The following is an 11912-nucleotide window of genomic DNA, read 5'->3' on the forward strand; positions in this document are numbered from 1 at the left end:
ATGTATGGTTTGTTAGGATAGGACAATATTTGGCTGAGATTCATCTATTGGAAAATCTGGAATCTAAGGGTGCAAAAAAATGAAAATACTGAGAAAATCACCTTTAAAGTTGTCCAAATTAAGTTCTTAACAATGCATATTACTAATCAAAAATTACATTTTGATAGGTTTACAGTAGGAATTTTACAAAAAATCTTCATGGAACATGATCTTTACTTAATTTCCTAATGATTTTTGGCATAAAAGAAAAATCAATAATTTTGACCCATACAATGTATTTTTGGCTATTGCTACAAATATACCCCAGCGACTTAAGACTGGTTTTGTGGTCCAGGGTCACATATATATTTTTATCCATGTGTGAGCTATTGAGGCCATAGATATATATATATATATATATATATATATATATATATATGTCTATGATTGAAACAAGCAGCTCTGTGAAACAGCCAATCAGAGCAGAGCTCATTAATATTCATGAAGCTTCCAAATAAGGCAAAAACAGACTGTTTCATTCTAGAGACAAATTCTAGGGTTGTAAATGGACCTGTAAAACCATTTCTGGAGATTTTTTGCCCTTTCCTATGCCATATACCTTCTATGTAGATATCAGAGAACAATTTAAAATATTCTCTCAATGCATTCTATGGCACCTTTAATTATAGTCATCATCACATGACCAGCATTTTTGTTTCGTCTCGTCCAAACGGCAACCTCCCGCTCTCTCTGTTGAAACCAACACGGAAGTGGCTTAAACTGCAATTCATCGACTGGCCGCTAGAGAGACTGGCTGCAAAAGGGTGTCAGTCCCATAGACGCCCCATATTAAAATGCCCAACTTTACAGCAGAAAAAAAATGTTTACAGCCTGGTTCAAAAAGTGGTTTTGGACTATATAGCTAATTTCGCCCTTCATGTCAACTGTGAGGGGGGTGAATTTTTTTATAACACATCCGTTTAAGTTATATTAAGCCTTAAAGTTCTGCATAATTAAGGGCGTGGCCACTTGAGTGACAGGGGGATTGCCGCTGCTGTCACCAATGTTGCATTAGGTGGGCGTGGTTTCAGCATCCAGCTCCATCCACGTCCCGCCTCTTTGCCCATTTTCGATTGTCCGGGAGTGACGGCGAATCCCGCCCACTATAGGCTTCAAAATCGCTCAAAAGCGCTCTTCAGAAACCTATGGGTGATGTCACGGACACTACGTCCATATTTTTTACAGTCTATGGTCTCGTCTCGTTTTCGTCACGTGATAAAGGTTCGTTGACGACGATATTTAGTTATAATTTTCGTTGATGAAAGCAACACTAATCGGGCCTTCAATTCGCCTATTGCTAATCATTTGATTTAGATCAGAACTTTGCACATTGCGAAAAATTTGATTCAGATTGGGACTTCGGAGTCCTAACCTGAAATGATGGTTCGCAAATCATTATTTAAATTGGGGCTTTGGAGCGGTTTCGCAACTCTTTTGCTTCAGATCTGAACTTTCGAACACAGGTTGCAATTGTGAATCATTTGATTCAGAACGGGACTTCAAATGGGTTTGTGAATCATTTCGCGATCCGTGCTCCGAATCCTAATCGGAAATTCTATTTCGCAAAACATTATTCAGATTGGGGCTTCAGAATCGCAAATCATTTGATTTAGATCGGAACTTCGGAGCGGGTTCACGATTCTTTTGCTTTAGATTGAAACTTCGGAACACAGGTTGTGAATGTGAATCATTTGATTTAGATCGGAACTTCGGAGCTGGTTCGGGAATCTTTAGCTTCAGATCAGGACATCAGAACACAGGTTGCAAATTATTTGATTCAGATCGTGACTTCGGAGTGCGTATTGTGAATCATTTGTATCAGAACAGAATTTCAGAGCGGTTTCCCAAATCTTTTTTTTCAGATATTTCCCTAAACAGTAGAAAACATCAAACAGTTAAGTTATTACAGTTCTAACCATAAGACAAAGAAAAAATAACACAAATACACAAATACAAATGCCTTTCTTTATTAATAAGTCATGTAATGCCATGGTTTAAATACATACACGGCTAGTTTTTTGTTGTTGTTGTAATTTAAAAGTAATTTTTGCAAGATTAACAAATTCTCATCTTTGTCATTCAAGTTAGATTTGTTTATAACTCTGCATTATCTACAAACTATTTTCAATGCATCACATAAATCCAAGGGTTTAAAGTTATTGGTTGTTTTATAGAAAGGTATAAAACACATGCATATAAATACATTATCTTTCAGAAAGTTTGAATGTTTCATTTGATCTTTTTCTTACCAGAGCTGCATTCATTTGATCACAAATACAATAAAAACTGTGAAAAATTATTACACTTTAAAAGAACTGTCTTCCATGTGCATATCTTTTAAAATGTAATTTATTTCTGTGATCAAAACTGTATTTCCAGCATCATTGCTCTTGATCCTTCAGTAATCATTCTAATATGCCGCTCAAAAAACATTTCTGATTATTATTAATGTTGAAAACAGTTGTGCTGCCCAAACATTTTGTGGAAACCATGATATATGTATTTTTTCAGGATTTTTGGATAAAGTGATCTTTATGATCTTTATGATGCTTTTTTAATGCATCTTTGATGAATAATAATATTAATTTCTCTGATTTAAAGAAGTGAAGCGCAGGAGCAGGATGTTTAGTCTGTGTTTGTATTGTGCTGACCTCTAGTGGAGTTCATCCAGACACTCTTTCTCTTTTTAAAATCAAAATAAGCTACAATAATAATAATAATAGAGCATGATGATCTCATAAAGGACTGTATAAATGAATGTTATTCATAATTGTATGTGTGCTACATTATAACATAAGTCAAGAATTCTGTTGTTGCTATGGAGACAACAAGTAACACTTTATTGCTTGTTTTTATTAGAGAACGAATGAATGTTCATGTTTGTTTATAGACATGGAGACATTGTTATATAGTTGTTGGATGGTGCTGGTTTTAAAGCTGCATGTGGATGTGAGTGCAGGCTGAGAGGTTTGAAGACGGTCGAGTTTTCTCATAAATGATGCAGAAGCTCAGCATAAATGATTGCATCACGCAAATACACACATGAAACATTCATAATGCTCTCTGTAGTGTTTATTTGCGGAGCTGCTGCTGTTGTGTTAGTGGATTGTGATGAGGCTGCGCTTCACACTGTTTACCACTAACTGGCAGCATAGAACCACAGACCTGTAGTAGTGAGCTGCCTAACTAGACTGCACTGTTTAGGCATCATGAGGGCAATGTCTGTTTCAATAGTGGTGTAATTGTGTTTAGCAAACTTAATTTTGGCTTGAATGCAATGCAATGGAGTGAGTCATGATTATAGATGTAGAGTATAAGGAAAATATACTTTTCATTACTCCCACTAGTGTATGATTGCAGAATAAAACACATGGATTTATAGAACATTGATGGATTTTGAGGCAAGATAAATCATAAAAGTTGTTTTGTTTAAAAATATTAGAAATGTTTGAGGATATATTAACTAAATTAAAATGTTTTGCGTAATATCTAAGTTAATACTTTTTTCACTCATTTTCTAATGCTATTTTCTATTTATTCTGATAAATAAAATAATTTATTTTTGTTTAATAAATATGCACGTTATTAAAATGGTCATTTTGAAAATGTAAATAAGTAAATATCCTGTATATTTTATTGTATGATATGGCTAAAACAAGTTTTTTCATTATAATTATAGTGTATTTTTCTTTTCTTTTTCTTTTATTGGTAAGGTGGACAAATTAATAATAAAAATGTATTTATTATTAATAATAAAATTACTCATTAATAATTGACCTTTGTCTCACAATATATATATATAAAAAAACATAAATTCAATCATAATATCTAAGTTAAAATACTTTTTCCATTCTTTTTCTAATGCTATTTTATATTTATTCTGTTAAGGTAAGGTGGACATCTAACTTAATAATAAAATTACTAATTAATAATTGAGATAATTTTTATGTAATTTTACAGATTTTCATTTACCACAGAAATCTATAATATTAAAAAACAAAAATTAAATAATAATATCTAAGTTAATACTTTTCCATTCTTTTTCTAATGCTATTTTCTATTTATTTTGATAAATAAAGCAATATATTTTTGTAAAAAATATTTCATATATTTTATTACATGATATGTTTAAAACAATGCTTTTTCATTATAATTAAAGTGTTTTTTCTTTTCTTTTTTATAAGGAGGACAGCCAACTTAATAATAATTACTAATTAATAATTGACCTAATTGACTTTTGTCTCAAAATATATTCAGTCATTTTACTGATTCTCATTTACTACATAAATCTATAATATTTAAAAAAACATAATATCTAAGTTAATACCTTTTCCATTTTTTATTCAGATAAAAGAATAAAACCCAAACAGCCGACTTAATAATTACTAATTAATAATTGACAATTGACCTTAGTCTCAAAATATATTCAGTCATTTTACTGATTCTCATTTACTACATAAATCTATAATATTTAAAAAAACATTAAATATTAAATCATAATATCTAAGTTAATACCTTTTCCATTCTTTATTCAGATAAAAGAATAAAACCCAAACAGCCGACTTAATAATTACTAATTAATAATTGACAATTGACCTTAGTCTCAAAATTTGGTATTTAGTAATTTTACTGATTCTCATTTACTACATAAATCTAAAATACATATTCAGAAAAAAAACATTACATATTAAGTCATAATATCTAAGATAATACTTTTTTCCATAGTTTTTCTAATGCTATTTTCTATTTATTCTGATAAATAAAATAATTGATTTTTGTTTAATAAATATGATCTAAGTAACATCTAATCTATAAGTGAGAGACATATTAATTATAGTAAATCAGTGTTGTGTTCATGCAATTGCTAATTATAAATGCTGAGAAAATGTATAATTGCAAATATATAAAAACTGCAAATACGCCTTTGTCTCAAATTTTAAAAAATGGTTTCTGTATATTTTATAAGATGATATGATGTTTAATACAATGGTGGGCAGCCAACGTAATAATAATTACTAATTAATAATTAACATAATTGACCTTTGTCTCAAAATATAAGTAATTTTACTGTTTCTCGTTTGCTACATAAAACTATAATAAAAACATTAAATGTTGAATCAAATTAGTGCAGAATTATACTCACAAATGCTATATTTATTTGATCAAATAGCAGTAAAAACAGTAATAATGTTAAAAGTTATTGCAATCTAAAATAGCTGTTTTCTATGTTAAAATATATTGCAAAATCGAATTTATTCCTGTTATCAACTCCTTCAGAAATCATTCTAATATGTTGATTTGCATGATTGCATCAATAATCAACCACTTTTCCACATGCACAGTGATTTTTAGCAGTTCTTTGATCAATTTTTATGCAATATAGTGGTTTAGAGGAGAATAAAATCAAATGCACATTTTAATCCCTACTTATAATGAATTCAATATCTGTAAGTGTTTCTACAAATATATTCTGTTAGCAGATTGCATGTTTGCAATGCTTTATTTATATGTATGTGTCCATGTGAAAGGGTCAAGATATTGATTGAAACTTCATAGTTGTTGATGACCTCTGTGTGTGTGGGTGGGTGTTGAGTTTTCTGATCAATTTCCAAACTGCTCCATCAGGGGTCATAATAATGACAGATAGCACCAGCCTGCCATTGCTTTTCTCCTTTGTGGACAAGCCAATCAGAACACAGCTCCCACCAACCCCCCCAGACACTAAATACAGATTATAGAGTTTCAGTTTCCGTCTCTTTTCTTAATTTTCCACATCTGATCTCTGTCTTTGAAACAGACACTGATTTTGGGATCCGTTTTGAGGGCAGGTTACACACACTCGCGCAGTGCTGAGACGGGGTTATACTACTCCTGAATCATTAGGGGTCATCGTCAACGCTCAAACTCATCTTTCAGACAGGATCTGATGAAGCACGACCCTCCTCTTCCTCCTTATTCTCCCCCTGTTCTTTACAGGTCACCGATTTAGTGCTGACTCAACACGGTAGCACAATTTTATTCACAGGTCTTAAATAGCACGGGTATATTTGTAGCAATAGGCCAAAAATCATTAGGATATTAAGTAAAGATCATGTTCCATGAAGACATTTTGTAAATTTCCTACCGTAAACATATCAAAACTTAAATTTGGAATATTAATAAGCATTGCATTACTAAGAAGTTCACTTGGACAACTTTAAAGGCGATTTTTCTCAAAATTGTATTTTTTATTTGCACCCTCAGATTGTATCTAAGCCAAATATTTTTCTATCCTAACCATACATCAATGAAAAGCTTATTTATTCATCTCAATTTATGATTGATTTTGTAGTCCATGGTTATATGTCAGTTCAAAATCCATTCCATGATGTATTTATAAATTTGTGACTGGAAAATGCATAAAACATCTATGGAGTTATTTTTTGATATAGCACCTAAACAAAATCAATATTTGTGATATCAACTTCAAATTTGGAACATAACTTAGACATATGGCTTTGATCCTAAAGTAATTTTTAATTGTATAATTTAAAAAAATGTTTAGGTTTTAATAAATATATTTTCTAATGTTTTATACATTTTTTTTTTTTTCTTTTTTTAAAAAAAAAAGTAACTTTACAGTAACCCAATAAAATCTTTTAAAACTTTTTTACACTTTCTTTCTTTTTTAAATGCCTTCACAAAATATTTTTTTAAGTCTTAAGAAGCACGGGTATATTTGTAGGAATAGCCAAAAATACATTGTATGGGTCAAAATTATGCCAATAATCATTAAGATAATAAGTAAAGGTCATGTTCCATGAAGATATTTGATAAATTTCCTACCAGAAATATATCAAAACTTACATTTTGATTAGTAATATGCATTGCTAAAAACTTTATTTGGACAACTTTAAAGGCGATTTTCTCAATATTTAGATTTTTTGCACACTCAGACTGCAGATTTTCAAATATCTCAGCCAAATATTGTCCTATCCTAACCATACATCAATGGAAAGGTTATTTATTCAGCTTTCAGACTATTTATATATCTCAATTTATGACTGATTTTATGGTCCAGGGTCACACATTTTAGTAGTCATCCAAATTAGATATGATTCAAAAGATTAAGCACGTTCTGTGATGTGTTTATAAAAAATGCATAAAACATATATGTGACCCTGGACCACAAAACCAGTCTTAAGTCGCTGGGGTATATTTGTAGCAATAGCCAAAAATACATTGTATGGGTCAAAATTATTGATTTTTTCTTTTATGCCAAAAATCATTAGGAAATTAAGTAAAGATCATGTTCCAAGAAGATTTCTTGTAAAATTCCTACTATAAATATATCAAAATGTAATTTTTGATTAGTAATATGCATTGTTAAGAATTTAATTTGGACAACTTTAAAGGTGATTTTCTCAGTATTTTGATTTTTTTGCACCCTCAGATTCCAGATTTTCAAATAGATGTATCTCGGCCAAATATTGCCCTATCCTAACAAACCATACATCAATAGAAAGCTTATTTATTGAGCTTTCATATGCGTATACATCTCAGTTTTGTAAAATTTAACCTTATGACTGGTTTTGTGGTTCAGGGTCACATATGGGCTTTGGGTGTCACCCATTGGCTATTTTTTTTGTATAACACCTCAAAAAACTCTTAATTTTTGTGATGTCAACTTCAAATTTGAAATATAACTTAGTTAGACATATGGCTTTGATTCTATAACAGATTTTATTTATAATTTTTAATTTTTTATACATTTGTTATTTCTTTTTTATACATTTTTCATTTTTTTATTTTAAAAACTTTAACCCTATACATTCATTTAAAACTTTTTACACTTATTTTTTTTTTAAATGCCTTCACAAAATATTTATCTTTTAAAGAACCAATATTAGGTCTGTATTCCAAAGCATTCATGAATTACAGTCATTTATATACAGTTAGGAGGTTATTTTTGCCATCTTCTATACTTAACTTAAAGGGAAACTACTTCTTGAACAGCGCTTTGCTGTAATGGAGTTCTTACCTCATGAACTATTCATCTCAAAATGAGTAGTTATCCATATTTCATACTGTACATTATAATGTTGTAATGTTGAAATTCACTTAAAAAAATGGAACATGCTTGACCAAAATTATCAGCAAGGAATATGAAATATTAGTTGAACAATTTGAAATAATAATAATAGGCTTTATTTATATAGAACCAATAAGTTGCAGTTCAAAATGCTTTACATAATCAAAAATGACATAAATATCAAGTTCAAAGATACATAAACCTTAATTTTTTTTTTTACATTATCAATATTTTAAATGAACATTATAAATGAATCCATTGTGACATTTGTATCATGAATGCATTTTTTTGATGCAAACATTCCAACATAAAAAAAACACAACTAAACCATTTTGTATCATGTTATACATCAATTATTCAATTATAATATAATGTGCTATATTTATATAAACACTATAAAAAATGGTTCATTGCAGTTTAAATGCATATAATTTTAAAGGAACTTAAAATAGATTTTATTATCTGAATGATAATGGAAAAAATATTCCCTTGATTTATTGATTTTTTTCCATGCCTTATTGACTTATGCATTGATTTACTGATATATATAGAGAGAGAGAGAGTGAGATACTTATTAATTGTAGTAAATTGGTGTTGTGTTCATGCAATTCTAATAAAAAAATTAGAATTGCAAGATTTTGTGGTGCAGTTCTGAGTTTATATCTTGCAATTTTTTGTCACAGAATAAAAAATAAAAAAGCTAATTGCAACTTTTTATCTCACACTTCTATTTCTAGATGTATATCTTGCAATTTTGATGTGTAATGCAGTTTTTGTTAAAAAATTTAAAAGGTAATTGCTTCTTTTTCCCACTGAATTCTAAGTTTGCATCTCACAATTCATTTTTTTTTTGTTCCCGCCACAACATAAAACATACAATTGCGACTTTTTGTCTCAGAATTCTGACTTTATATCTCCCAATTCAATATATATAGCTTAAATAAAATCAGTAAGTGGATCTAAGCATTCATGCATTACTTGTAGGGGACTCAAATCTGTGTGTGAGTGAAGTAGTGTGCACAAGTACTACTGGCCTACTCAGCGGAGACTATAGATAGACATTCTCTCTTTCCTCCTCTCTTTCTCTCAGTGATAAAGTAATCAGTGTTGTGTGATGAAGGTTGAATGATGTATCTGGGTCACAGTGATTGGCCTCTTTACTGGCGACTTCAGAAAGCATTTCTCAGCACCTGACAGCTCTGCGTATTCGATACGATATCGGTACCTGAGTCAGCAGCAGTGACAGCGGCTCCATCACAGACCCGCAGGGCGTCTCAATTCACCTGCCCGCGCAAATTAACACTGTTCATCATAAAAAGCAATCACATGAAGCCGAACCATCCATAAATGTAATTATCCAACTGCATTTGAAATGCCCTAATTAAACGTCGTCCTAACGATACTGACTAACAAATGTTGTTCTCTTAGAATGCTCTGTGTTGTAATAATTTATTTGCAATGTTAGTTTTGTACTTGACATATTGCAAGCTTGTGAAATGACCTTTGTGCAATGTTTTTTGAATTTTTAATCAAAGCTGAGCTGTTTCAAAAATGAACACTTTACAGAATACACCTTCAGACTCCCATTGGTCCGTAGCAATTATGTAATTAGGTGGGTGTGGCTCTGGGGCTCCGCCTTCAAGTGAAAACATGAACACACTGGACAGCTACATTATAGTAGAAATTAAATTTGTAATAGTAATTGAAAGCAGCACTTGTTTAATACTTTAAAGCAATCTAATAATCACATCCACCTTATTTTGCAATGCAAAAATTATATCACAATTGTACATTTTTTCCAATTCTTCATTTGTATTTTTTTTTTAAATATTGTATCATGGACTTCTTATTGTGATATTATTGTATCGTGAGATTTGATTGTTACATCCCTAGCAGAAATGGGATGTTCACTATATTTAATTTTTTTTTATGCCTAAGCGAAGAACAAAAAATAATTTTGCTTAAATATTTCTGGGTCTTGATATGGAAGCTTGTTTCCACCACAAGATAAACAAAAAAAAAATATATTGTACAATTTAGATTTTTTTTAAAAATGGAATTCTAAGAAAAAAACTTTTTGAACTGATAAAGATATAAACTCTGATTTTTAAAATATAAACGTTATTTCAAGATATAAACTCAAGATTCTTTGTTTTCCTCACAATTCCAAGTTTACATCTCGCAATTCTGAGTTTATGTTAATATAGATGAATGTATGATTGTTTTGTTGATAACTAACTGCATGATATTGTTTAACAGGTAGTTTGTGTACTTTACATAGATAGATAGATAGATAGATAGATAGATAGATAGATAGATAGATAAGTCACAGCAAACTTTAAAGTATTATTAGACAGCCGTCAAACGATTAATCACGATTAATCGCATCCAAAATAAAAGTTTATGATTACATACTATATGTGTGTGTATATATTATGTAAATATAAACACACACACACATACATGTTTATTAAAGAAAAATATTTTAGATTTATATATAAAATATTTATAAGTCATTTTAATTCATTTTAATCTATACATGTATGTGTGTGAATGTATATATACATAATAAATATACACAGTAAACACACATTTAGTATGTAAACATAAACTTTTATTTTGGATGCGATTAATCGTTTGACAGCCCTAATTATTAGAGAAGAAAAATATTAATTTTGTTTAACATGTAGTTTATGACAGATACAAATACAAAAGATAGATATACTGCAATAAACACCTTAAAATATCAATAGAGTATATACAATTTCAGATCAAATTTAAATAAATACATAATAAAAACATACACATTAGATATAAAATGTTTTCTGAGTTTATGTATCGCAATTCTGTTTTTTTTTATTGCCTTTTTGACTACTTTTTCCTCAGAATTCCGAGTTTACATCTCACAATTCAGTTTTTTTTACTCTTTTTGTTGAGTCAGACATTTTCAGAATAAAAAATGTAATTGAGATTTTTTGTCTCATTTATATGGAAGCCTGTTTCCGCCATTGAATAAAAAATAAGGTAATTGCAACTTTTTATCTCACATTTCTGACTTTTTTCTCAGACCTGTGAAATGTAAACTCACAATTGCGAGATAAAGACTTGCTTTTTTACTCGCAATTGCACGTTTATATCTCCGAATTCTGACTTTATAACTCACAATTCTGACTTTATAATTTGCAATTCTGACTTTATAACTCACAATTCTGACTTTATAATTTGCAATTCTGACTTTATTTCTCAAAATTACGAGTTTATATCTCCTAATTCTGACTTTTTATCTCACAATTTTAAGAAAAAAGGTCAAATTGTGAGTTTGTATCATGCAGTTCTGAGAAGAAAAAGTGAGAATTGTGAGAAGTCGCAATAACCTTTTTTTTAATTTTTTTTTTTCAGTGGTGGAAACGGGCTTCCATACATTTCTGACTTTTTCTAGAAATTTTAAGTTTACATCTCGCAATTCTGACTTTATATCTCACAATTCTAAGAAAAAAGGTCAGAATTGTGATAAGTCGCCATAACTTTTTATTTTATTTTAATTTTTTTATTCAGTGGCAGAAACGGGCTTCCATACATTTCTTTTTCCAGAAACTTGAAACTATCTTGCAATAATAACTTTTTTCTCAGAATTCCGAGTTTACATCTCACAGTTCTGTTTTTTTCCCCCACTATGGAATTTAAAAAAAGATAAGTGTGAGTTTTTGTCTTGCATTTTTAAATTTGTAATCTCTATTCTAGAAAGAAGTAAATTCTGAGAAAAGTCAGAATTCAAGATACAAAATTAGAATTGGAAAAAAAA

This window comes from Garra rufa, chromosome 14 (genome assembly GCF_049309525.1).
Source record: "Garra rufa chromosome 14, GarRuf1.0, whole genome shotgun sequence".
NCBI classification, from domain to species: domain Eukaryota; kingdom Metazoa; phylum Chordata; class Actinopteri; order Cypriniformes; family Cyprinidae; genus Garra; species Garra rufa.